At 39.9% G+C, this 25,879-nt stretch overlaps 1 pseudogene; it reads right to left on the reverse strand.

The window, feature by feature from the left end:
* Positions 1-751: 751 nt before the first annotated feature.
* On the reverse strand, positions 752-9,650 carry LOC148846013 (uncharacterized; annotated as a pseudogene).
* Between the last annotated feature and the right edge of the window lie 16,229 nt (positions 9,651-25,879).

Below are 25,879 nucleotides of genomic sequence, written 5' to 3' on the forward strand. Positions count from 1 at the left end.
CGCAGAACCGCGATAAACCCGCAGTTCACCGCATGCCTACGAGACCATTCGTGACCCGAGCCAAGAGAAACCCGGGCTAAGACCATGGCGAGGCCCGCGCGTGCCCAAATCCACGATAAACCCACAGCCCATCAAAAGACGTGGCGGAACGCCGCGTAGGGCTAACAAGACACCACCCGCCAGGCAGTGACGTCACCAAGCACCACGTCAATTAAATGAAGCGCACGAAAGGTTGTAGCACACGTGAATAATGAGGGATCCTGAGTGGAAGGAAAGCCGATCCTCAGGAAGATCCTCATGAGACACGTGGCGAAACCCTAGTGATGCACTTAATGATTGACAACAAATCCAATATTCCCTTTCCCGATAGGAGACAAGCACCTTTATCTCCTACCTTTCAGGATTTCGGATCTCCCCCATAAATAAAGATCCTCCTCGTATTGAAATTCATTCAGCACCTAGCATTCGAGCACTCTTTCGCTTCGACTCCTTACCCCAGCACCCTTAGCCTGTGTGAAGAAGAAGAGAAAGAAGAAGAAGAGAAGGGTTCGGTCAAATTTGGAAAATCAGTCCACCTCTAGCCGACCCACTTGTATTTATCTCCAATAACACAGTTACAAGAAAAACCATATTGTCCCTCATAAGTGATGGGACACATAACTTAAACTTAAATAAAATTGACCTTTCACTCTCAAATAGATAAACCCAAATGACCAAAATACCCCTAATTTGTGTACTCTAACACTTTCCCTCAAGCTGGAGAGTATATGTCATATGGTCCCAGCTTGTCACAAGTGTAATCTACTCTGCCCCGAGACAATCCCTTTGTAAAGAGATATGCCCACTGATTTCTTGAGCTCACATGAGATGTGGTTACCACTCCACTTTTCACTTTCTCTCTCACAAAGTGACAATCGACCTCAATATGTTTGGTTCTCTCATTGAAGACTGGGTTGGAAGAGATGTGAACAGCAGCTTGGTTATCATAGTATAGTCTCATGGGTTTGTCAACCGAGAACCCCATCTCTTGTAGCAAGTTCTTCAACCATACTAGTTCACATGTGGTATGAGCCATAGCTCTGTACTCAGCTTCTGCACTACTCCTTGCCACCACTGTTTGTTTCTTGCTCTTCCAAGTTACAAGATTGCCACCAAGGAAGGTACAATACCCTGTAGTTGATCTCCTGTCTGATATAGAACCAACCCAATCAGCATCTGTATACCCTACTATTTCAAAAGTCCCTCCACTTCGGTATAGTAAACGACGACCTGGAGCACCCTTCAGGTACCTACCAATCCTTAGAACTGCTTCCCAATGAGGAATCCGAGGATGTTGCATAAACTGACTCACCACACTCACAGCAAATGATATATATGGTCGAGTAATAGTCAGATAATTCAACTTTCCCACCAACCTCCTGTATCTTCCAAGATCATCAAACTCTTCACCTGCATCAACACTCAACTTGACATTAAGTTCCATAGGAGTCTCTGCTGGTTTAGCACCTAACAGTCTTGTTTCTTCGAATAGGTCAAGAACATATTTTCTTTGACATAAGTTAATTCCATGCCTTGACCTTGCAACTTCTATTCTCATGAAGTATTTCAGCTTACCCAAATCTTTCGTATTGAAGTGGTCCTATAGGAATTTCTTTTGAGTCACTCCCAGTTATGACAATATCATCCACATACACCACTAGCAAGGTTTTCCCATCTTTTGAGTCATGGTTGAACACAGAATGGTCTACCTGACACTGTTTCATCCCAAATTATTTCACTACTTCACTGAACCTCCCAAACCATGCATGTGGAGATTGTTTCAGTCCATAAATTGCCTTTATGAGTCTACAAACCTTACCATCCTCCCCTTGAACAACAAACCCTGGTGGTTGCTCCATATACACTTCCTCAATGAGATCACCATGTAGGAAAGCATTTTTGATGTCCAGTTGCACAAGAGGCCAATCATACATAGCAGTTAATGAAATCAACACCCGAACCGAACCAATTTTAGCCACAGGAGAAAATGTCTCCATATAGTCCACACCATACAGCTGAGAATAGCCCTTAGCGACTAACCTGGCCTTCAATCGCTCCACAATGCCATTTGGAAGATACTTCACTGTGTAGACCCACTTACACACAACAGCATGCTTACCAGGAGGAAGAGCAATAAGTTCCCATGTGTGATTGTGTTGTAGAGCAGAGAGTTCCTCTTCCATGGCTTGCCGCCACCCTGGGGAGGTAAGGGCTTCCTGGACAGTCTTGGGAATGGAAACAGATGATAGCAATGATATAAAGTTGCGATAAGATGCAGAAAGGTAAGCAGCTAAAACATAGTGTGAAATAGGATGAGAACTACAAGTGCGTTTACCTTTTCATAGGGCAATAGGAAGATCAAGGTCTAAGGGAGAAGAAGCAATGGCAGGATCTGTCGACGAGGGCTGAATTGGAGGAGGAGCCGATGCTCTTCTGTGAGTATACACGTGTTTGATTGGTGGTCTCTCAGTAGTAACTAGCATGGGAGGTGAATCTGCAACTGGAATGGGAACCACCGGAAGGGGATCCGCAACAGGGATAGGAAGAGGAACTACGGAGGAAGGAGAAGAAACTACAGTATCCGAGAAAAAAGGAACTGATTCAAAGAATGTGACATCGGAACACACAAATGACTTATGGAGGTTAGGGTTATAGAACTTATACCCTTCCTAAGTCCTTGAATAACCAAGGAAGATACACTTAGTAGCTCGTGCATCTAACCTATCTAAACCAGGCCCCAAGTTTTGAACAAAACAAACACATCCAAATGCTCTCGGGGTGAGAGAAAACAGAGACAAGGTGGGAAACAACACCGAGAAGGGGGATTAACTTCCAAAGACGGACATGGGCATCCGATTGATGAAAAAACAAGATGTGAGGACAAAATCACTCCAAAAATGCTTTGGGACATTCATATTAAGCATAAAAAACTGAGCAATTTCAAAGAGATGTTGATTTTTCCGTTCAACTACACCGTTCTGTTGTGGGGTGTAGGCACAAGAAGTTTGATGAATTATCCGATGCTGCTCTAAGTATTGCTGAAATGGTATTGAGGTGTACTCTTTGGCATTATCGAAGCGAAGAATTTTAATATGAACACCAAATTTGGTACATATTTCAACACAAAATTTTTGAAAAATAGAAAACACTTCACTGCGATATTTCATAAGATAAATCCATGTTATCCTTGAAAAGTCATCAACAAAAATTAAAAAATACTTATAGCCATTGTATGACATCACTTTGATTGGACCCCAGACATCAAAATGAACTAAAGAAAAAGGACTCGAGACACGACTATCAACTCTTGGACTAAAAGAGACTCTATTATGTTTCCCAAGCTGGCATGACTCACAATCCAAAGATGAAAGATGACTCAAGGAAGGAACCATCAACTTTAGAGCCTTGAGACAAGGATGACCAAGTCTGCAGTGCCATTGAAGAGGAGTAAGAGAAAACTGAAAAGCTACTGGAGGGCCACCACCATCAAGGTAATACAATCCACCTGCCTCATGCCCTCCACCAATCTTCATCCCAGTCTTGAAATCCCAAAACACACAAGAAGAGGGATAAAAGGTTATGGAACAATTAAGTGACTTGGATAATCTACTAACAGACATAAGGTTAAAGGGGAACTTGGGAACATATAAAACAGATGATAAAGACAAGGAGGAGAGATCAACATCACCAACACCACAGATGGGAGACGTAGAACCATTAGCAAGAGTAACTGTTTGAGATGTAGAGGACCGAGAAAGAGAAGAAAATACATTAGGAGTCCCAGATATATGGTCCGAGGCTCCGGAGTCAATGATCTAGGGTGAAGGCTTGGAAGCCAAGCAAGCCATACCTGAATGGGCAAAGGTAGTTGTGTTCCGCTAAGATGTCCGAAGGAACTGCTCATATACTGCATGGGGTACACTCACCATCTCCTTCCCAGAAGCACCAGTAGATGTGGAGGGAATCAGGTCAGTTTGCTGACTTTCAGTAATTGTACCACTACCCTTAGTCACAGCATGGTTAGCCCAAGTGTTGGGTGGACCATGTAAGTCATAGCAGAAATAACTATATACCCCTCTAATCCACAGTGTGTACACTTCCTAGGGCATTACTTCTTCCTTTACCATGACCTCCCCCTGAGTCCCGACCTCCACTCCGGCCACCAGCACGGTTAAACATGGGACCACCACGATTACCTGGAAGTCCACGACCACCACCACCACCTCTATTTCCACGACATCCCCCTCTAGTCACCACAAAACTAGATCTGTCTGAGAGAGAAGAATGCTCTATAGACTCAATAGATGTCTTCTTGAGATGGGCAAAAACTTCTTCAAGTGAGGGAAGAGCAGACCCCCCTAGTATTTGTGCACGGACAGGCTCATATTCAGCCTTCAAACCCAACAGAAACCTTGTCACATCAAGTTGCTCACGCTGTTGTTGCTGAATCTGAACATCCTGTGTCAGAGGATGATACACATTGAGCTCATTTCGCATATTCCTCAGACTTGCATAGTGTTCCTCCAAACATTGACTGCCTTGCTTCAGATTAAAGTACTCTTGGTACAACTGATACACCCTATTTGTATTGTCTTGTCTGGAGTACAGTTTCTTAGCATGATCCCGGATTTCTTTAGTTGTATCTAGGAACATAAAGTTCACGCTAATTTTTTGTTCCATGCTATTCCACAGCCATGTCATTATTTGTGCATCTTCCTGTTCCCAGTCACTAAACCCCAGAGAATTAGAGGAGGGTTTCTCCTCTCTCACATGTTTTACTTTTTTCTTGGCCTTTAAAAACACCTCCACAGATTTTGCCCATGGCGCATAATTCTCACCATTCAACTTAATAGATGTCATTTGAACATTTAGGTAATCTGGAGAAATCATAACGCCTGTTTTATTGTCATTCCCATCTCCAATCGATGCTATCTTAACTAATTCTGTGAAAATTTGAGAGAAAAAATGAATTGATTGTATTTTCTTGGAAGGAGCATATACACAACTTTATATAGAATTACAAAGCTAATTTACAAGGTGATAAAATAGGAAACTAACTTTTCCTAAAAAACTAATTTCTATATCAATGGGATGCTCCAATTAATATCCCATGATTCTAGGAAATTAAGTTTCCTGAACTGATGGACCTAAAATTATGGAGAATCAATCAAAGAGTCAATCTTCTACTTTCCAACACTCCCCCTCAAGCTGGTGAATATGCATTTTTCATTCCCAGCTTGGAGATAAGTCCTTGGAATGCCACACTACAAAGCCCTTTTGTCAGCACATCTGCCAGTTGACCATTCGTTGAGACGTATGGAGTGCAAATTAATCCGTTATCCAGCTTTTCCTTTATGAAATGCCTATCTATCTCAATGTGCTTTGTCCTGTCATGTTGGATGGGATTGTGAGCAATATTAATAGCTGACTTGTTGTCACAAAATAATCTCATTGGACCTTCCCATCTGATCTTTAGGTCTTCCAAAATTATCTTGAGCCATAGTAATTCACATACTCCCTGAGCCATTGCCCTGAATTCTGCCTCCGCACTTGATCTAGCTACCACATTCTGCTTCTTACTCCTCCATGTCACAAGATTTCCTCCAAGGAACGTACAGTAACCTGTAGTGGACCGCCTATCCATGGGAGAGCCTGCATAATTTACATCGGTGTAAGCCTCTAGGGTTAATCCAGTGTTTCTTTTAAACAAGATTCCTTTGCCAGGATTAGCCTTTAGGTAATGTAGTATCCTATAGACTGCCTGTAGGTGAACCTCTTTCGGGTTGTGCATAAACTGGCTAGCCACGCTCACGGCATATGTTGTCTGGCCTTGTGTGGGCAAGATATATAAGTTTTCCTACTAATCTTTGGTACATTTCCCTATTCACGGCTGGATCTTCATTTGCTTCTCCCAATTTGTGATTTGGCGCAATCGGTGTGGAGGATGGTTTGCATGCTAACTTTCCTGTCTCTCTTAAAAGATCTATTACATATTTCTGTTGTGAGATAAAGATGCCTTCTCTGGAATGAGCTACTTCAATCCCTAGAAAATACTTCAATCTCCCAAGTTCTTTTATTTCGAATTCTCTAACTAGGCATCTTCTCAAGGCTTCCTTCTCCTTTTCATCATTTCCTATCACAATTATGTCATCGACATATACCAGAAGAGCCGTGACTCCCCCTGCATCCGAATGCTTTATAAAGAGTGTATGATCTCCCTGACTTTGTTTGTATCCGATGGCAAGCATAACTTTAGTAAATCTTCCAAACCACGCCCTAGGTGATTGCTTGAGACCATATAGTGCTTTCTTCAACCTGCAAACTTTATTTCCTTTTAGATTTCCTTTGAAGCCCGAAGGAATATCCATGTATATCTCCTCCTCTAAATTACCATGAAGAAAAGCATTCTTTACATCAAATTGCTCCAAGTACCAATCGAAGTTAGCTGCTAGTGACAACAAAATTCTTACCGTATTCATCTAAGCCACTGGAGCGAATGTCTCCTAATAGTTCACACCATAGGTTTGTGTATATCCTTTTGCCACGAGTCTTGCCTTGTATCTTTCTACAGAGCTGTCTGACTTGTACTTTACTGTGAAAACCCACTTGCAGCCCACGGGTTTCTTTCCTAGTGATAGATCAACAATTTCCCATGTTTGATTCTTATCTAGAGCCTACATCTCTTCTCTCATAGAATCTTTCCATTTCTCATCAGATAATGCCTCAGATAAAGTATTAGGAATATGAATGGTGTTTAGACTACCTAGGAAACTCCTATGTGATGGTGAGAATTTTTTAAAGGACACAAAATTTGCTAAGGGATATAAGGGATGTTTAGTGTATTCTCTTGTGCCTTTCCTAAGGGCAATAAGAAGATCTTGGTCAGATGCTAATTCAGATGAAATTTCTGGAACTATATTTACCTCATTCTCAGGATTAGGAGTTGAATCTTGAACCTGCACAAGATTGGGATCCTAGTTTCTTCTTCTTGAATATACCTTCAATCTCATAGAGTCACAAAGTTCATCATTCTCTATCATGGGTCTGGTATGAATGGGTGAAGAAGTTGGTTTGGTTTGAGGTGGTTCGATAGGTGCAGATACGGATTGAACTAGTATAGATGCTGAGTTTGGGTGTTGAGAAACTGTAGGTAGACCAAGCGGGAACAAATCTCTGTCCTTATCTTCAATGAATGACAAGGACTCCCCCTGAAGATAAGGTTGAGTGAAATATGGTGTTTTTTCTTCAAAAGTGACATCAATAGAGACAAAGAACTTTTTAGTAGGCGGGTGGTAACACTTATAACCCTTTTGGGTGGACGAATAACCCACAAAAATACACTTGACGGCTCTTGGATCGAACTTCCCTCTATTATGGGTATGAACATGGACAAAAGCAGTGCATCCAAAGATTCTTGGGGTGAGATTATTTGTTGTATGTAGATCGGGATAAAATTGACAAAGTGTTTCCATTGGTGTTTTAAATCCCAACACCCTCGAAGGTAATCGATTTATAATGTATGCGGCTGTGAGCACAGCTTCCCCCCAATAAGCTTTTGGAACATGCTGGTGGAAAAGTAAGGCTCAGGTTGCAGCTAGTAGATGACCATTCTTCCTTTCTGCTACTCCATTTTGTTGTGGAGTATTAATGCAAGAGGATTCATGGATAATCCCTTCTTTTTGAAAATATGGGGATAAAGTTTGATTGAAATAATCCCGTGCACAATCCGATCTAAATCTTTTGATTCTGACCCCAAACGGATTTTGGATCATGTTATGAAAATTTGGGAGTACACTACTTACATCTGATTTAGATTTAAGAAGAAAGATCCAAGAGACCCTAGTGCAATCATCAATAAAAGAGACGAACCATCGTGAGCCAGACACATTTGGAACTGTGGAGGGTCCCCATATATCACTATGGATCAAAAAGAATGGGACTGAACTTCTCTTGTTACTGATTGGAAAGGGCACACGCTTGTGTTTTGCAAATTCACACACATCACAATGAAAATATTCAACACTCAATCCTTTAAACAAAGAGGGAAACATAGTTTTCAGAATTCCAAAGGATGGATGTCCTAGTCTAAAGTGATGAAGCCAAATGGTGTCTTTGTTGGATGATGAAAGGAATGACAGAGATAAATTATCCTGGACAATATTTGATTTGCATGATTCTTCAAGATAGTAGAGCCCATTCTTCTCCTTAGCAAGTCCAATCCTCTTCCCCGAATCTTGGTCCTGAAATATACAGTAAGAATGATAGAAAAGCACATTACAGTTCATGTCATGGGTGAGTTTTTGGATGGATATCAGGTTAGTGGACAATTTTGGAACATGAAGGATACTTTTTAGTGTAAGTGATGGATTAATATGGATATCCCCAAGGCCAGCTACGGTAGTAAGGGAACCGTCTGCAATGGCTATTTTTTGATTGCTTGGGCAGGGGGTATAATTGCTAAAATGTAGTGAGGAGTGAGGCATGTGATTTGTGGCTCCTGAGTCAATAACCCATAAATCCCTAATAGGTTCATCTGAGACATTTAGTCCGTGAGGAATAGAAAACTTACCTGAGATTGCAAGAGAGCCTGTACCACTAGGTTTCTCCAACGATCCCAGAAGCCCCCTTAACTTTCCGATCTCCTCCTTATTGAACTCGGTCTTGTCTGGAGGCTTTTCTTGGCTTGGCTGATTTGTGGTGAAGTTAACTTGACTTCGACTCTTCTGTTGTCCTCCTCTGTAGCCCCATTCCCTATTCGATGGTTTACCATTCAGCTTCCAACACTTCTCTTTGGTGTGCCTTGGTTTCTTGCAATAGGTACACCAAAGAGACTCTTTGTTGTCCCGTGTAGAGGACAAATCTATCTTCATTCCTTCCAGTATTTTCAGTTGTTCCATCCTTGTAGTCATGGCTGAACCTTCTAGTACTTGGGGTTCAAGCATAACCCCCCTACGGCTTTCTTCAGCACGAATCAGAGAAATAGTCTCATTTAGAGATGGTACCTCTTCTTTGCCGAAATTCTGGACCCTAACTTGATCAAATTCGGCATTGAGTCCTGCAAAAAAGTCATAAACGCAATCTTTTTCGATAAAACTCTTTAGGATTGCTGCATCCACTGCACATTTAGTCTCAATGCACCGATAATGATCGAGTTCTTGCCACAGGTTCTGCAGTAAATTTGCATACTCGGTAACTATCTTGCTGCCTTGTTTAGTTGCTCCAGTCTTGACTTTGATTTCGTACACTTGTGCTGCATCATGTGCTTTTGAATATGTTTGTCGGACGGCATCCCAGATCTCTTTAGTCGTGGATAAAAACATACACGTGTCGCTGATTTCAAGGTTCATTGAATTCCATAACCATGACATGATCATGGAGTCAGCTTCGTCCCATGCATCAAATCTTGGATCTCCTTCCTTTAGTCCTGTCCCTAAGAGATGGCTAAGCTTTCCTTTTCCCTTTAAATATGTTGGAACAAACTGAGACCACTTCAAATAATTTTTCCCGTTCAACCTATATGCTGCCTGAATGTTTTGCAGGTCACCAGATGCTTGATGTGAGGAAACTTCTTCCGATTGTGCAGTGGCATTTGATACAGTGGTTTCTGACATATTGGGCGGGCTTCAAGAAAGAGAGAAAAACAGACAATGAAGGTCTGAAAAACTTAGTAAGGGTTGGCGATGAAGGCCTAAAGAATCTTTCAGCCAATGTAAAAAAAAAAAAGGTAACTCTAATGCTCCACCAAACTGAAGAGTGGATTGAAACCACTCAAAATCAAAACTGATCCAAACCAAACCAAAGGGATTCAGTAAATCTGCTCTGGGCAACACCAGATCTAAGATTTCAGACTGATCTGATGTCTCTACAAAGAGATCCAAGAAAAAAGGATGAATCCAATGGCGCAGCAGTCCAGAAGAAGCGAAAATGTAGAGTTCAGATCTGTAGCCGATCTCGAAGAAGAATCAAGGACACTCAAGAACCTCCCAAATACTGTTAGAGAGTTCTTGAACCAGCAGCAGAGATGACCAAAGAGATACTATGTGTGGATTAAGTCGCGACCAGCTCTGATACCATATGAAAAATTGAGAGAAAATATGAATTGATTGTATTTTCTTGGAAGGAGCATATACACAACTTTATATAGAATTACAGAGCTAATTTACAGGGTGATAAAATAGGAAACTAACTTTTCCTAAAAAAACTAATTTCTATATCAGTGGGATTCTCCAATTAATATCCCATGATTCTAGGAAATTAAGTTTCCTAAACTGATGGACCTAAAATTATGGAGAATCAATCAGAGAGTCAATCTTCTACTTTCCCACAAATTCACCTTCAAATATTCAGCACAACTTCACGCACTTCCACAAAAGTAATCTCACTCTCAGCACCACCAACTTCTTCAAATACACATTGCACATTAAATACAAAAACTGAAATCACTCAGTCATTAAATCAAACACCTGTACTACACACTGCAGAACCATTAACACACCAAATACAAGGGCTGAAGTCACTCAGCCATTAAACCAAACACAGAAATCAGTATAAACACCACCACACGACACAAGGTTTCACTTTCAACTATTCAGAATCACCCACACACCATTCAACACAATACAATCGCCACCACACCACTGCTGTCGTGAACTTCAGCAGTCGAAAAACTCTACTTTCAGCACATATATGAGGTAAAAACAGAGAAGAACAGGGCTGATATGCATACCAATCACTTCAAACCTCCACAAATAAAAAATATTTTGAACCAAAACACAGCATTTATAGTCCACTATTTGGGCAAAAAACAGAACTGCTCATACCTGTCCACAAACAGCCCTCTTCGTATCACAGAATAAAGGGCATCTAGTACACAACCTCAACGACCACCACCACAGTAACTGGAGGCATATTCAACTCCAAAACCACAAAACGACCACTCCTTTTTGGCCTCTTGTCAAACTTCCACTCAGGCTAGAAGAAAATCGAAGAAAGCTGAAATAGTTGGCGGCGAACCCAAGAAGAAGACAAACAGTGAGGAAAGAAAAAAAAAAAAAAGGGAAAAGAGAACTAGATTTTATTGCTCTGAGACCATGTGAAATCCCTATTCAATTCTAGGTTAAAGTAGAGAAGAAGAGGAGAAAGAAGAAGAAGAGAAAGAAGAAGAGAAGAAGAAGGGTTCGACCAGATTCGGAAAATCAGTCCACCTCTAGCCGACCCACTTGTATTTATCTCCAATAACACAGTTACAAGAAAGACCATATTCTCCCTCATAAGTGATGGGACACATAACTTAAACTTAAATAAAATAGACCTTTCACTCTCAAATAGATAAACCCAAATGACCAAAATACCCCTGTTTTGTGTATTCTAACAGCCCGAAAGCCAATCTCCCTGCTCCCCAGCCTTTCTCTGTCTTTCAAAGAGACCATTCCCCATCCAAGCCTTACTCAACCTACAATATCATTCACTGAAAAATCTTGGAAAATTTCCATAGTTTTTAACTTTTTACCCAGTATGCCACTTTGATTTTTATAGAGTTTACTAACTTCTCCTTGGGCTCACTTATTTCATTGAAGATTCTCCCATTCCTTTCTTCCCAAATGGTCCACACTACTGCTGCTCTAACAGCCTTCCACATTACTCTTCATCTTTTCTTTGGCTGCCTTAGGAAACTTGAGCTAAAGAGACTTACCACATTCCTGAGGAAAGATCCACCTTAGGAAACTTGAGCTAATCTAAGGTAAGTTCTTTTGCAACCATGATTAAAATAAGTGAATAAACAAAATAAGCCAAATACAACTCTCAAGCATGTTTGGCTAGAGGAAGAAATGGAAAGGTGGGATGGAAAAGAATTCACAAATCCATTACTATCCAATTTGCCACTGTTTGAGTAGGTCTTGCAAAAGAAGATGAAAAGCTCCTTTCATAAATAAATAAATAAACAAATTGATGATTTGTAAACCAGTTTTCAAAAATTTCCACTAAAAGATCTAGTTCTCAAAAGTTCAATCCACTTCTTTAGTTCACCAACCGAAACATCCCTCTAAAATTGTATGAAGAAATTTCATTCCAATATCTTGATATTGAATTTTTTTTTTATCAGTTATATCTAGATATTGAATGTTTGTATTCTCTCTTTATAATTTTCTGCAAATTGCAGGAACTCAGCACCAAATTAGCTCCCTAATCAAAACTAGCAGCCATAAAACTCTAGACAAACCCTCACCCACCTGCAGCCTGCCCTAGTCTCTCAACCCCCTTTACAAGAATTAATTACTTTTCAGATTCCCCCAAATTTTGCTACCAATCTAACCTTCAACCATATCAGTCCTTTATCAATTGGTATAATAGTAAGTGGTCTTACATCACCCTAGCAGGTACAGAAAGTTGATTGAGAAATTAATTATTTGACTATCAGTCTTTCACCATACTTAATATTTTATTTGCAGTTAGTGTGCTGAGTTATTTTATGCAATCTCTATGTATTCCATATCAGGAATCAATTGTTTAGATATGAAGTTAATTAAAAGGAGCAGAAAGGTGTCGATTTGGTATATAAGAATATTGGTCATTTGGAAATTAAAAGATAGACAGATGCAGATTGGGTTGGATCTATATCTAATAGGTCTAATGCAGGGCATTACACTTTTCCAGGACACATATTGGTTACCTTACCTACAAAAATAAGAAACAGGACGTGGCCAGTTCAAGTGCATAAACTGAGTCTGGCAATGGCTCACACAATATATGAATTAACATGATTAAAGAGTCTTCTACAAGAAATTAGGTATCCAGTCAAGCTACCAACAAAGTCATTTAGTGATAACTGGGCAGCTATTCATATTGCATCAAATCCTATATGGGATAAAGTTATTTTAGGTCAATTGTCATTTTATATGGGAAAAAGTCATTATAGGCAGTTATTTATATTTAGGTCAATTGTCATTTTATATGGGAAAAAGTCATTATAGGTGGTTATTCATATTTAGGTCAATTGTCATTTTATATGGGATAAGGTAATAAGTGGAGAGGTGTCAACTTTTATATATATACCCCAGCTTGAGGAGCAATGTTAGAAGCTTTGAGGATATTTATGTTAAAAGTGTTATGCCATGTGGAAGGAAAGTTCTGTAATTATACAAACTTAGGCTAAGTGTGTGAAGACTCCGAAACATAATGTACCTTATTAGGATAGTCCCTTTTGTACAGTTCACTGTTTTATGTTTATATATATTTCTTTCCTTCTGCCTCACATGAGCATTCTTGTAATTGTTAACAGATGTTATTTTATATATATATGGTACCGCAGGGGTACTTTTGTAATTTCTTTCTTATTTTTAAGTTGTACGGTCGCCCTAGTATAAATAATAACATACTGCATGACTGCAGTATTCTTTTTGGGCTCTCAGTCCTCTCATCTCTCCTCTCCTCTCTCCCTTTCTCTTGTACAACATGGTATCAGAGCTGGTCGTCCAGGCTTGAAAGCATGTAGAAGGTTTTATTTCGAGGGAGACAGGTTCTCAGAAATTATCATCTGCTTTCCATTTGTTGTTCGGCTCCCCTAATGTTCAACTGAAACTTTCAGAAGTTATCATCTTGGTAGCACCACTGAAAAGCTACCAAGAAGACGGTCGAGCCTTGAGATAAAGATGATACATGGAGTGGACCTCTGCGAAGCACCATATCCAATTTCTTCGAGGGCCCTTCTTTCACACAGTTCAACGGCATAGCCATTGCGCGGTTTGAGTAACCTCAACACAGGGGGAGAGGTGTCTATCGGTATATTACTCTGACTTGACTTCTTTCTGGAAGGAGTTGGACCATTATCAGAGTGTGGACTGGAAATGTGACGAGGATGCAAAACTATACGAGAAACTTTTCTCCCAGTAGAGAGTGTTTGCCTTTTTACATGGTTTGAACCCTATGTATGAATCGATATAACAATTTGAATATGAAATAGACTTGGAATTTTATTAGCTGATTTCCAGAATTTGGCTTGTCCACTTTTAAAAAAGAAAATTTTGTACCCTTGAGAAGAAAGCTCATTTACTGCTGACAAAGCAGATACACCGGATAGGTGTTATCAAGGAAATTTCTTAGGCCAAGTACCATACTTATCTATCATGTCCTGTATGAATCTTATAACATCTGATCAGATTCTCAGTTCTAAGGATCTTCCATCAGTTCAGGAAGTTTATGCTCTTGTACAATCTGAAGAGAGCAGAAGGAATTTGATGAACAGCCCTGGTGGAGATGCAGTTGTGTTGGCAGCAAAAGGGGGTGTCTCTACCAGTGTGGGAAATTCTTCCAAGAAAGGAGATCTCTAGAAAAAAACGGAAGATAAAGAAAAATTGTGGTGTACTCATTTCCAGAAACCCCGACACACCAGAGATACATGCTGGGATCTTCATGGGAAACCGAAATGGGCTCAAGATCTGAATAAGAAACAAAGTTCAGATGTGAATAAAAGGTCAGGACAACAAGGTACAAAGAAACACACTATGGCCAACATGGCTACTCGAGAGAATCAGCCCCCCATCCATACTGTGACTCAGACACATTCCTCTGGATCTGACCCAAGGGAGGATATTATGAATTCCTTCCGTGACCATTTAGAGCTCTATGGTAGAGCAATTCATCAGATGGATGCTCCTCCCTCAACCTCATTTGCATCTACATCAGGTAACTCTGCCACAGCTTTCCATGTTGCTTCTCATACCCTTGACTCTCCCTGGATCATTGATTCTGGAGCGTCAAAACACATGACTGGTATGCCCTCTTACTTTCAAACCTATCACCTTCTTTCTGGAAGAGACAAGGTGAGACTAGCTGATGGATCATACGCTTCCATAGTTGGTCAAGGAACCATCTCTCTTCCCCTTGGGCTTACCCTCTCTGATGTTCTACATGTTCCAAAATTTCCCATTAATTTGTTCTCTGTTAGTAGTGTTACTAATTCCTTAAACTGCTCAGTGACCTTCTTCCCTTCTTACTGTGTGATCCAGGATCTGGCCTCGGGGAGGACGATTGGTAGAGGACGTATGGTTGATGGACTTTACATGCTGGAGAATAAGGTTAGTCTTCATGTTACAAAGTCTATGAGTCAGTCCTGTAAGAGTCAAGTTTATTTATGGCATTGTCACCTTGGTCATTTGTCTTTTGAGTCTTTAAAAGTTGTGTTTCCAGAACTGTTTAAGTCGGTGTTCGTTTCAGATTTCTCTTGTCAAACGTGTCAATTGAGTAAACATTGTAGAACTCATTTTCTTCCAAAAAATAGTAAATCTGAATTTCCATTTCACATTGTTCATTCTGATGTGTGGGACCCTGTTACTTTACCATCTGAGAGTGGTTACAAGTATTTTATTACCCTCACTGATGATTATTCTAGATATACTTGGGTATATCCCATGCGAACCAGGGAGGAAGTACCAAAAATTATCCAAGATTTTCAGCGGATGGTCTTCACTCAATTTCAAATTGAAATCCAAATCTTTCAGTCAAATAATGCGAAAGAGTATTTTCATAGTGATCTCACGGAGTTCTTTGCTTCGCGTGGTTCACTTCACCGTAGCTCTTGTGCCCGAACACCACAACAAAATGGTGTCGCTGAACGAAAGAACCAACATCTCCTTGAAGTGGTTCAGGGTTTACTATTCCATATGAATGTCCCCAAACGTTTTTGGCTTGAGGTTGTTCTTTGTTCTACCTACCTCATTAATCGTATGCCCTCTTGGTGGTTAGAGTACAAAGCCCCACATCAGTTTCTCTTCCCTAAGGCCCCCTTCTTCCCATTCCTCCTCGTGTATTTGATTGTCGATGCTTTGTCCAAAATCTGTCTCCCACTCGTGGGAAATTGGATTCTCGTGCTACTCCTTGCATATTCCTGGGGTACTCCTTCACTCAGAAGGGATACCGTTGTTTTGATCCTGTTTCTCAGAAATTTTATGTTTCCATGGATGTCTCTTTCTTTGAGGATGAGCCTTTCTTTTCTGTTTCTCCTCAGGGGGAGTGTAGGCATGAGGAGAAACTGGTTCAGCTCCCTCCTCTTCCTAATCCTCCGCCTTTCCGTGTCTTCTTCCGTCGTCGCAAAGGCCAACCAAATTCAAGAGCTGTGGAGAATCTAGAAGTTGTACCTCCAGTGCCATCAAACTCCTCAGGGGCGGATCATACTCACTCAGGTAACTTGGCTCCCAATGATGTCCCTGATTCTATTGCAATTGATACCTCTATTGCTAATGACCTTGACCTTCCTATTGCTCACAGGAAATGTGTTAGATTGTGCACCACTAAACACCCCATTTCCAACTTTGTTTCCTATGAGAACATTTCACCCTCTTTTCGTGCTTTTCTTACTTCTATTGACAGTGTCCCTATCCCCAAGAATGTGTCAGAAGCTCTTTCAGTACCTGAATGGACAGATGCCATGAAAGAAGAAATTAATGCCCTTCATAAAAATGGCACATGGGAACTTGTAGATCTTCCTAAGGGAAAGGATCCAGTTGGATGTAAATGGGTGTTCACCGTCAAACATAGGGCTGATGGCACGGTGGAGAGGTATAAAGCTCGTTTAGTGGAAAAGGGGTTTACACAAGTGTACGGAGTTGATTATGCAGAAACTTTTGCTCCTATTGCCAAGATGAACTCCATTAGAGTTCTATTCTCTCTTGCTACTAACCTGGATTGGGATCTACATCAGCTTGATATCAAGAATGCATTCTTGAATGGTGATCTTGAAGAGGAAGTTTACATGATACAACCCCCTGGTTTCCAAGCTCAAGGCAATGAACAGAAGGTGTGCAAGTTGAAGAAGTCTTTATACGGGCTAAAACAATCACCAAGAGCTTGGTTCAGTAGATTCCATGTTGCGGTTCAGCAGAAAGGAGAAGGTAAAATTGTTGCTTTAATAGTATATGTTGATGATATAATTGTTACTAGTGACTGGAATGATGAAATCCAGAGGTTGAAGAGTTTCCTTGCCACACAGTTTGAAGTAAAGGCCTCCCAGATACTTCCTTGGAATTGAAGTTGCCCACTCAAAAAGGAGTATCTTCATTTCCCAAAGGAAATATGTTCTAGATTTACTTCAAGACACTGGAAAGATGGGAGTGAAGCCAATTGGCTCTCCCATTGATCCCAATAATTTGGTGACAGCCAAGGTGAACCTATCAAGGATGTGAAACAGTTTCAAAGACTTGTAGGGAGATTGTTATATCTCTCTATGACCCGCCCAAACATTGCGTATGTTGTTGGTGTCCTTAGCCAGTTCATGCATGCACCTAGGTCCACTCATCTTAAAGCAGCAGAAAGAATCCTCCGATATCTTAAAAGGTTTCCTGGTGCTGGCTTGTTATTTCAAAGACACGGGCATTTGAAAGTTGAAGTGTATACTAATGCAGATTGGGCTGGATCTCAAAATGACAGAAAGTCTACTAGTGGCTACTGCACCTTTATAGGAGGAAACCTTGTTACCTGGAGAAGTAAAAAGCAAAGTGTGGTGGCTAGATTCAGTGCTGAAGCTGAATATCGTGCAATGGCTCACGGAGTGGCTGAAAGTATGTGGATAAAGAATTTGTTGGGTGAGTTGGGTTTCCCAGTGGACAAGCCTATGACTCTTTTCTGTGATAACAAAGCAGCCATAAACATTGCTGCTAACCCAGTGCTACATGATAGAACAAAACACATCGAAGTCGACAAGCATTTTATTAGAGAGAAAGTCATCACAGGCGAAGTGTGTACTCCCTATGTCAGCTCTGAGAACCAACTTGCAGACATCTTTACAAAAGGACTACACCACTAAAGACATCATGATCTTTGTGACAAGTTAGGCATGATTGATATCTATGCTCCAACTTGAGGGGGAGTGTTAACAGATGTTATTTTATATATATATGGTACCGTAGGGATACTTTTATAATTTCTTTCTTATTTTTAAGTTGTACGGTCGCCCTAGTATAAATAATAGCATTCTGCACGACTGCAGTATTCTTTTTGGGCTTTCAGTCCTCTCGTCTCTCCTCTCCTCTCTCCCTTTCTCTTGTACAACAGTAATTATACATCATTTTAATATATAAAGGACCCTTTGGAGTGGGGATCAACACATAGACACTCCTAAGTCTATTCTGCTCCCTTTTCTATTCAGCCAAGAAGGTTTACATGGTATCAGAGCAGGTTCTCTGTACCAACTCTCAGCATATGATTTCTACTCAAGATTGAAGGTTACTCTTCCCACGTCTGGTTTGAAGTTTCTGTAGACTGTTTTGATCAGTCAGCATCATACTCTTCTGTTCTGGACCTCTGAGCCAACAGCTTTAGGGTTATTATTGGTTCTCTTGTCTGAAGCATCAGACCTGCATAAAACTTTGGATTTGGTGTCACCCAGAGGAGTATTACTGATATCTCCTTACCTGGTCTGGTTAGAATCAGTTTGGAAAGTGTTCTGAGTTCTCCTTCTATTGGTGTTTCTTCTGGAAAAGACACCTAACAGGTTAGTTAATCATCTCCTTCTCTCAATCGGCTGATCCAATCACTGTGTAGCCCTGGATTTGGTGTCCCCCTGGGGTTTTCTTTCTGTCACTCCATCAGCCCAGATATCAGACTGATTGGTCAAGGGTTTTGATCCCTTCCTGGATTTGGCAGTCCTGAAATTTACTATTTCTGGACTGTCAACTTTAAGTCCTCTGCTTCCAGAGGTGTTTATAGTATTTCTTTGAAACTCTTGGACCTTCTTGTATGCTGGGTTATTTATCTGATCTTCTAGACTGAAATTTCCCACTGCTGAACCTATATTTTTCTGCTATTACTGTGTTTGAACTGTTATTTCTTGCTGAAATGGCCTCTGACAGAGTAGATGTCATTCCGGTGAAGCTCAATGGCGCAAACTATGGAATGGGGAAATTTCATTTTGATTTTTATGTCAAATGAAAGGGCTTGGATGGGTACTTAAATGGGGATATTGTTAAACCAGCTAAAACTGATACTAAAGCTTTCCAACAATGGAAGCTGGATAATGGTAAACTTGTTTCTTGGATTCTAAGCTCTATAGAACCCCACATTGCTGTACCTATGAGGAGGATGAAGACTGAAGAAATAGTTGGTTAGCCACGAGTGTGGGGTTCCATACCCATACTCAGGCTCTAGTGTGTGTGGTTTCATACCCACACCTAGTTGTTTCTAATTTCTTTTATTAGTAGTTTCTAATTTCTTTTAAGTTGGGCCAGCTGGCCTTATTGTTTCTAATTTTGTTTATTTCCTAATCTTGTAAGGAACCTAAAGCTATAAATAAAGAAGTGTACGGGGCGGCAGATCATTAACCACCAAACCCCTTCTTTCTTTTCTCCTCTCCACTCTTCTTCTCTCTCTTTCCCTCTCTTTTCTTCTCTTCGAACCTGTAATACAGTAAACAGTTCTTCTTCTTCTTCTTCTTCTTCTTCTTTCAAGTATACTTATGAAATGTATTCCTATCTGAAGAAAGTATATCAGCAATCTAATATGTCAAGGCAATGCCAAATTGAATCAGAAATTTTTATATACTCTCAGGGAGATAGGAAGACTCAAGATTATTATTCAGGTTTTCTTGACTTGTGGACTGAATATGAGCTTCTTAATATTGAACCTTCTGACCCAACAGAATGTGTGAAATATCTTCAACAACATTTCGAAAAGAGAAAAGTAAATCAGTTTCTAATGAGGCTCATACCTGAATATGAGATAATCAGGTCAAATATTTTTGAGCAGGGGTACCCTTCCAGATTTAGATTCTGTATTGGGAGAGTTACTTAGGGAAGAGACTAGACTTCTAACTACTAACGGGCTTGAAGGAAAGTTGGCAGAATCTAGGACTGAAACAATTTTTATAACTCATTGCATTGGGCCTAAAAAGGAGGTTTTTGCGCAACTAAAAGGAGGCTTATTTGGTATTGGACCTAAAAAACTCGTAAAAAAGACCAAAAGAACAGATAGAAGGCAACTAGAAAGGTTTCTCAAAAAGTTGATAAGAAGAGTTCGTAATTGGGAGTCCTTTGTGGGATGGGTAATAGGGATGGGTTTTCTGTGAGCATCAGGTGTGGTGTTAGGGTCAGGCTTTCGTCTTAGTGCTGCTATGTTGATTCTCGATTTTTTTTCTGGTTTGTAAAAGTTTTGATTGTAGTTTGGGTTGGTTTTGTTGGGGTTTGGGGTATTCTCGCGTGGTATTCCCAGGTTTGTTGTTTTCTCTCAGGTGATTGCTTATCACCTTTCTTGTATCTTCTTTTTGTTTAATAAAATTTTATTTTATCTTCAAAAAAATAATGGTGGTAAGAAATCATCTTTCGAAGACTTCTCCAAGAATCAATGCTATGAATGTAAGGGTTTTGGCCATATTACCTCATTGTAACAAGAAGAATGTTTGTACCTACTGCAAGTAACATGGTCACATCATCCCGAATTGTCATGTTCGTCCTATTAAGGGTGCTCACGAAAGACTCAGCCCCATGCTTATCAAGCAACAAAGAAGGCAACTGACACTTTGTCCACTAAGGGGGATTCATCAGATAAAGATGATATTACAATTTCTGTAGGTGAGGAGAGGATTCAACAATTGTTATCATCTACAATCTCTTCTGCTTTCTTTGTTATTGGCTTGTCTAGTAAGTTCTCTAGTTATTGCTCTTCCCCCTCACATGTTTGGATCATTGATTCTGGTGCCACAAACCACATGACAAGAGCCTACCCCAATCAACCAAGTCATCTCACTAAGACTCATGATAAACACATTGTTACTGTCCGATTACTAAGAGCCTACATCCAAATCTGATTGGATTTAAAGACTTGGATTCAAATTCGAATCCTAATGGACTCAAATCGGATTTGGATTCTAAAATACCAAAAAATTAAAAATTTATTTATTTTCAACTTTTAGATTTAATATATTAATATAAATATAGCATACTAAGTTTATTATATATAAATTCATATATAATATAATATTATATAGAATATATTTTTTATAATTTTAAATATAATTATATAAATTTATATATTAAAATTAATAAATATTATAATATAACCAGATTCAGATTTTAATCAGATCAGGTGGAATCAAACCCGAATGACCGAATCTGATTCGATTATTTAATCGGATGTAGATTGTAACATATATCTGATTACATAATTACATCATCTGAATCCGAGATAATTGGATCGGATATCAAATCGCGGCTCGGATTTCCAAGTATCATTGACAGGCCTAATTGGGTTGGTTTCCCTAACACTCGCAGATCTACTTCTGGATGGTGTGGCTTTGTGGGTGATTCCATTATCTCTTGGAAGTGTAAGAAGCAGCAAACTGTCTCCAAATCTTCAACTGAGGCCGAGTATAGAGCTATGTCTTCCATTTGCAGTGAAATTGTGTGGTTGTAGTCTCTCTTTGCAGATCTTGGTAGTCCACTTCCTACTCCTACTCCTCTCTATGTAGACAACACTAGCGCTATCAAGATTGCATCTAACCCTGTCTTCCATGAGAGGACTATGCACATCAAGGTGGATTGTCGTTTCATTAGAGGTCACTTCACCGTCGAATCTATTTCTCTTCCTCATGTAGACTCGGACATCCAAAATGTTGATATCTTTACTAAGGCCATGACTAGAGCTCGTCGTTTACTCTTTTATAAGGACATGCAAATTGTTGCTATCAAGATTGCTCATGTCTAGGCATCAGTCTGGGGGGAGTGTGAAGACTCTGAAACATAACGTACCTTATTAGGATAGTCCCTTTTGTACAGTTCACTATTTTGTGTGGTCCTGTTTACTCTTTTATAAGGGGTTATAAACAGCAACATGAAATGTATCTGTCCTGTTCTCTCTTTCTCTCTTTTCCTTTTCCCTTCTCCTTTCTTTGCATATTGTTTTTTTTCATGTTAAGACATCATAATCAAGAAAAGAATAGAAGCTGTAACAGTAAGTAGCCAAAAGAAGTGACTTACCTTGTGCTTAAATCTTCTTTTATATCATGAAAAGTGATGTTTGTATTGTTCCTACAGGTAACACTAAGACTTGGCAGACTCCTATACATTACCTGTAACATAAAAACCATAACTTTCATTTGTCACAACAGATACAATGCCTAAAAAACAGGAAGGGCCCCTAGTTTATCATTTGGCTGGTTCAACTGTGGCTTAACCATTCAACTGTTACAACAATATGGCATCATATATGAAAATCGAAATTCAGAAAAAAAAAAAGAAAAGGAAAAGAAAAATAGCAAAAACTGGTGAACCAAGAAATCGGTTCAAATAGTTCACAGTTCAAGTATGGTTCACATGGTACGGTGAAGCTCCTTTTTGCTAAGCTAATGCTTTTCTGAGGCCATTACCAATGATGGTCCTGGCCATCTAGAATTTTGGAAGAGGTGGATTGGATACAGACCTAGCCCCTAGCAATTTTTTGCAGTACTGTCCACTCTCATACTCAAAACCATGCTCTCACACCTGTCAGCCTAAGATTTTACCGTTGCAGCAGCTCACCAAGCAATGATCCCTTATTTCAATACTTATTTAAATTTAAAAATTAGAATACATTGAGAATAATGTTCACACATCATATTTATGTTGTACCATAAACCTGCATCCATACCATATTCTGACACTTTTTCTAAAAAGGGGAAGGAAAAATAAGAACTCTCAGCCCCAATCCTACTAAAATAGGTTTGTACACCACAATAATATAAAACTTCCACATATCAAAGAAAAGGTAATGCTAGATCAGTGGCTTAATGGAATATATCTTCACTCTTAACTACGTAGAGCAAAAGTTCTCTCACATTTTTACATGTCATGCCTAATATATATCATGGAAAAGAAACTAAGTGGTCCTCAGTCCCCACCCAAGTTGCCAAAAGGAGTTCTAACCACCAAAAATCAGTTCAAACACTACCTAAAGCATTTCTACACCAGGCTGGCTATCCCATCCAATCAACACAAGACATAGGCATTCAACTAACCACAGTAGTTTTTCCTCGACACTTCGTGAAAAAGAAACTGCTTCTAGGCAGTGTTGCATGGACAGTGATATGGGAATAAGAAGCGAAAAGTTTACATGTATTCTGGCAAGGCTGTTGACAGTTTTATTTTTGAGATTCAATAATTTGTGTTGTTTTATAGTCTCAGCTGATTAATTGACTTGGACTTCTTCTCTTTTCATACTTGGTCTCTTTAAAATTCTGTTTTCCCCCATAATAATCTAGCGTCTTCTCTGATCTCCCATATTTTCTATTACCTCTAAGTTCCACATTGGATAGGAATAATAAGAGTTCAAGCTAATAAGTGAGGCCTAGAAACCATAGTTTCCAAGGCGTCTAGGTGATTCTGGGCAACACTGTGGTGCCTAGTCGCCTAGGCGACACCTAGTTGATAAAAATTTTATAATATAAGAAACTAACTTTTTGGATAATCCCTAGTTTTATATACCATTGAGCATACATATTAATTGAAAAAATAGCAAGTCTCTTTATTAATGTAGAGAAACTGTTGTGGGCCCCACAGCTGTGGGGCCACTCTATCCGTAGGGTAGAATGTACCTAGTCTATTTGTTATGTTTTTCTGTTATTCGAGTTGTTATTTACTTTTCAGTTTTATATTGTTAAGTGTTATGATGTAAACACCAAGGGCAGATGTGTCCTTTCCTGTAACTAGCATAACATATAAATATTAAGTTGAAGTGGCAGCGGCAGATTGTTGAGGATCTGTCATTCCTTTCAAACATGTGTTCTACTGCTCTCTCACTAATCTTTCTCCTCTTTCTTCTTCACTTTCTCTTCTGTTCGAACCTGAAATTCCAAGACTGATAGCAGTCTTGATCATCTTCATGGTATCAGAGCCAAGTTAGGGTTTCTTATGTGAGTCTAATACCAACCGACCACATGAGAATCTCCTAGGACTAGAAGCTGAAAAGGTAGAGTTCGCAGACTGATTCTTGGAGATCGCCAGAAGTGCTAGCAGCTGTTGGAAGTTTTGTATGGTTGCAGAGTATTGGTGGTCAGGAAGGATCAGAGAAGACTAGGGTTCGGGTAACCCTAGAAGGCAACGAACAATTCCCTTCTTGTAAGTCATTTACTTTTCTAAGAAAAGATAGGTTGGACCTATCTGGAGAGGAAGGCTGAACCATTCTAGGTTTTCATCTCTTCGATTCACTAGGGTTTTACAGCAAACCCTATTGTTCTGCTGTAATTAAAACCCTATTGTTTTACACTTCGATTCACTAGGGTTTTACAGGAAACCCTATTGTTCTGCTGTGGTTAAAACCCTACTGGTTTACACCGAACTGTCTCAGCCTTGTTTCTTTCTACACGAGAGTTTGAAAGTGATCTTGCGGCAAGCCCTAGTGCTGGACTGAACCTTGTGATCTACCTAGAGCTGTCCTCAAGTTTATTGTTGGCATTGATCAGATTCTAGGGTTTCATATTAACCCTACTGCAAGTCTATCTATACAGTACTGATTAGATTGTGCAACTGAATTGATCACTTTAAGGACTGATTAAAACCCTAATTCTGCAAAGGCAAATCAGACCTTCTTCTAAGTTGTTTTTCAAAGTATTTTGGGATTTTCAAACTCTCTTAAAGGGGTTAGAGCTCTACGGACAGCCACTGTTGTGTTTGTTAGTTGATTTCAGATCAGAGTTATCCCAGTTGTGCACATACACTGTGAATACAGATCAGGCCTATACTGTTTTTGGTTGTGATTGGTAGTCCAAGTGTTGTTTTAAGACTTGACCGAGATGGAGTTTAAAAATCAGGCAGAAGGCAGCTTTGGGAGCATCAGTTATGGTAGTGTTTTTGAGATGGGTGGTCAGATTACAACCGTAAATTCAGGTACTCTAGCTTCAGCCTACCATGCCTCAGCTCCAAGTACATTGTTGGGTAATAGATTCAGGTGCATCCGACCACATGTCTAGCTTGTCTTCACTGTTTACCTCTTACCATTTGTCATCTGGTAGGGATAGAGTATCTATTGTTGATGGCTCCTTGGTTCCTATTTCTGGGAAGAGGGACATTAAGTTATCAGATACGATCTCCTTGTCTTCTGTCTTACATGTTCCTAAGCTTGATACTAACCTCCTTTCAATCAGTAGTATTACCAAACACATGAACTGCTCAGTAACTTTCTTCCCTGACCGGTGTGTTTTTCAGGACCTGGAGACGAATAAGGTGATTGGGACTGGCCGTGAGACGAATGGGATCTATCTGCTCGGGGATAGTTCTCGTCGGGAAGAGTCAGTGGGTAAGAGGTCACTTGTTTCCCAGAGTGTGAGTTCGGTTATGCTTTGGCATAACCGATTGGGTCATTTGTCTTTTCGGTCCTTAAAGAGTTTGTTTTCTACTTTGTTTGAGTCTGTTGAATTGTCCCAGTTGCAATGTGAAAGCTGTGAGTTTGCTAAACATTGTAGAAACTCTTATTCATTGAGTAATAAAAGGAGTAATCGTCCTTTTGATCTTGTGCATACGGACGTTTGGGGGCCATATCACATTCCTTCTATGGGTGGGTATAGATATTTTTTGTTATTTGTTGATGACCATACTCGATTTTCTTGGGTTTATCTTATGCGTTCACGAGATGAGGTTCCTGCCCTGACCCAAAACTTTCACCAAATGATCCTAACCCAGTTTGATGCCAAGATTAAAGTTCTTAGATCTGATAATGCAAAGGAGTACTTTGCCAAGTCATTGGCATCTTACCTTCTTACTCATGGGGTTATCCATCAGAGCTCTTGCCCTCATACACCTCAGCAGAATGGGGTTGCAGAAAGGAAGAATAGGCATATCTTGGAGGTGGCTAGAAGTCTTATTTTACCTCCAATGTCCCTACTCGA

The sequence above is a fragment of the Nelumbo lutea genome, chromosome 7 (genome assembly GCF_056320005.1).
Source record: "Nelumbo lutea isolate HS-2025 chromosome 7, American lotus-T2T, whole genome shotgun sequence".
NCBI lineage: Eukaryota > Viridiplantae > Streptophyta > Magnoliopsida > Proteales > Nelumbonaceae > Nelumbo > Nelumbo lutea.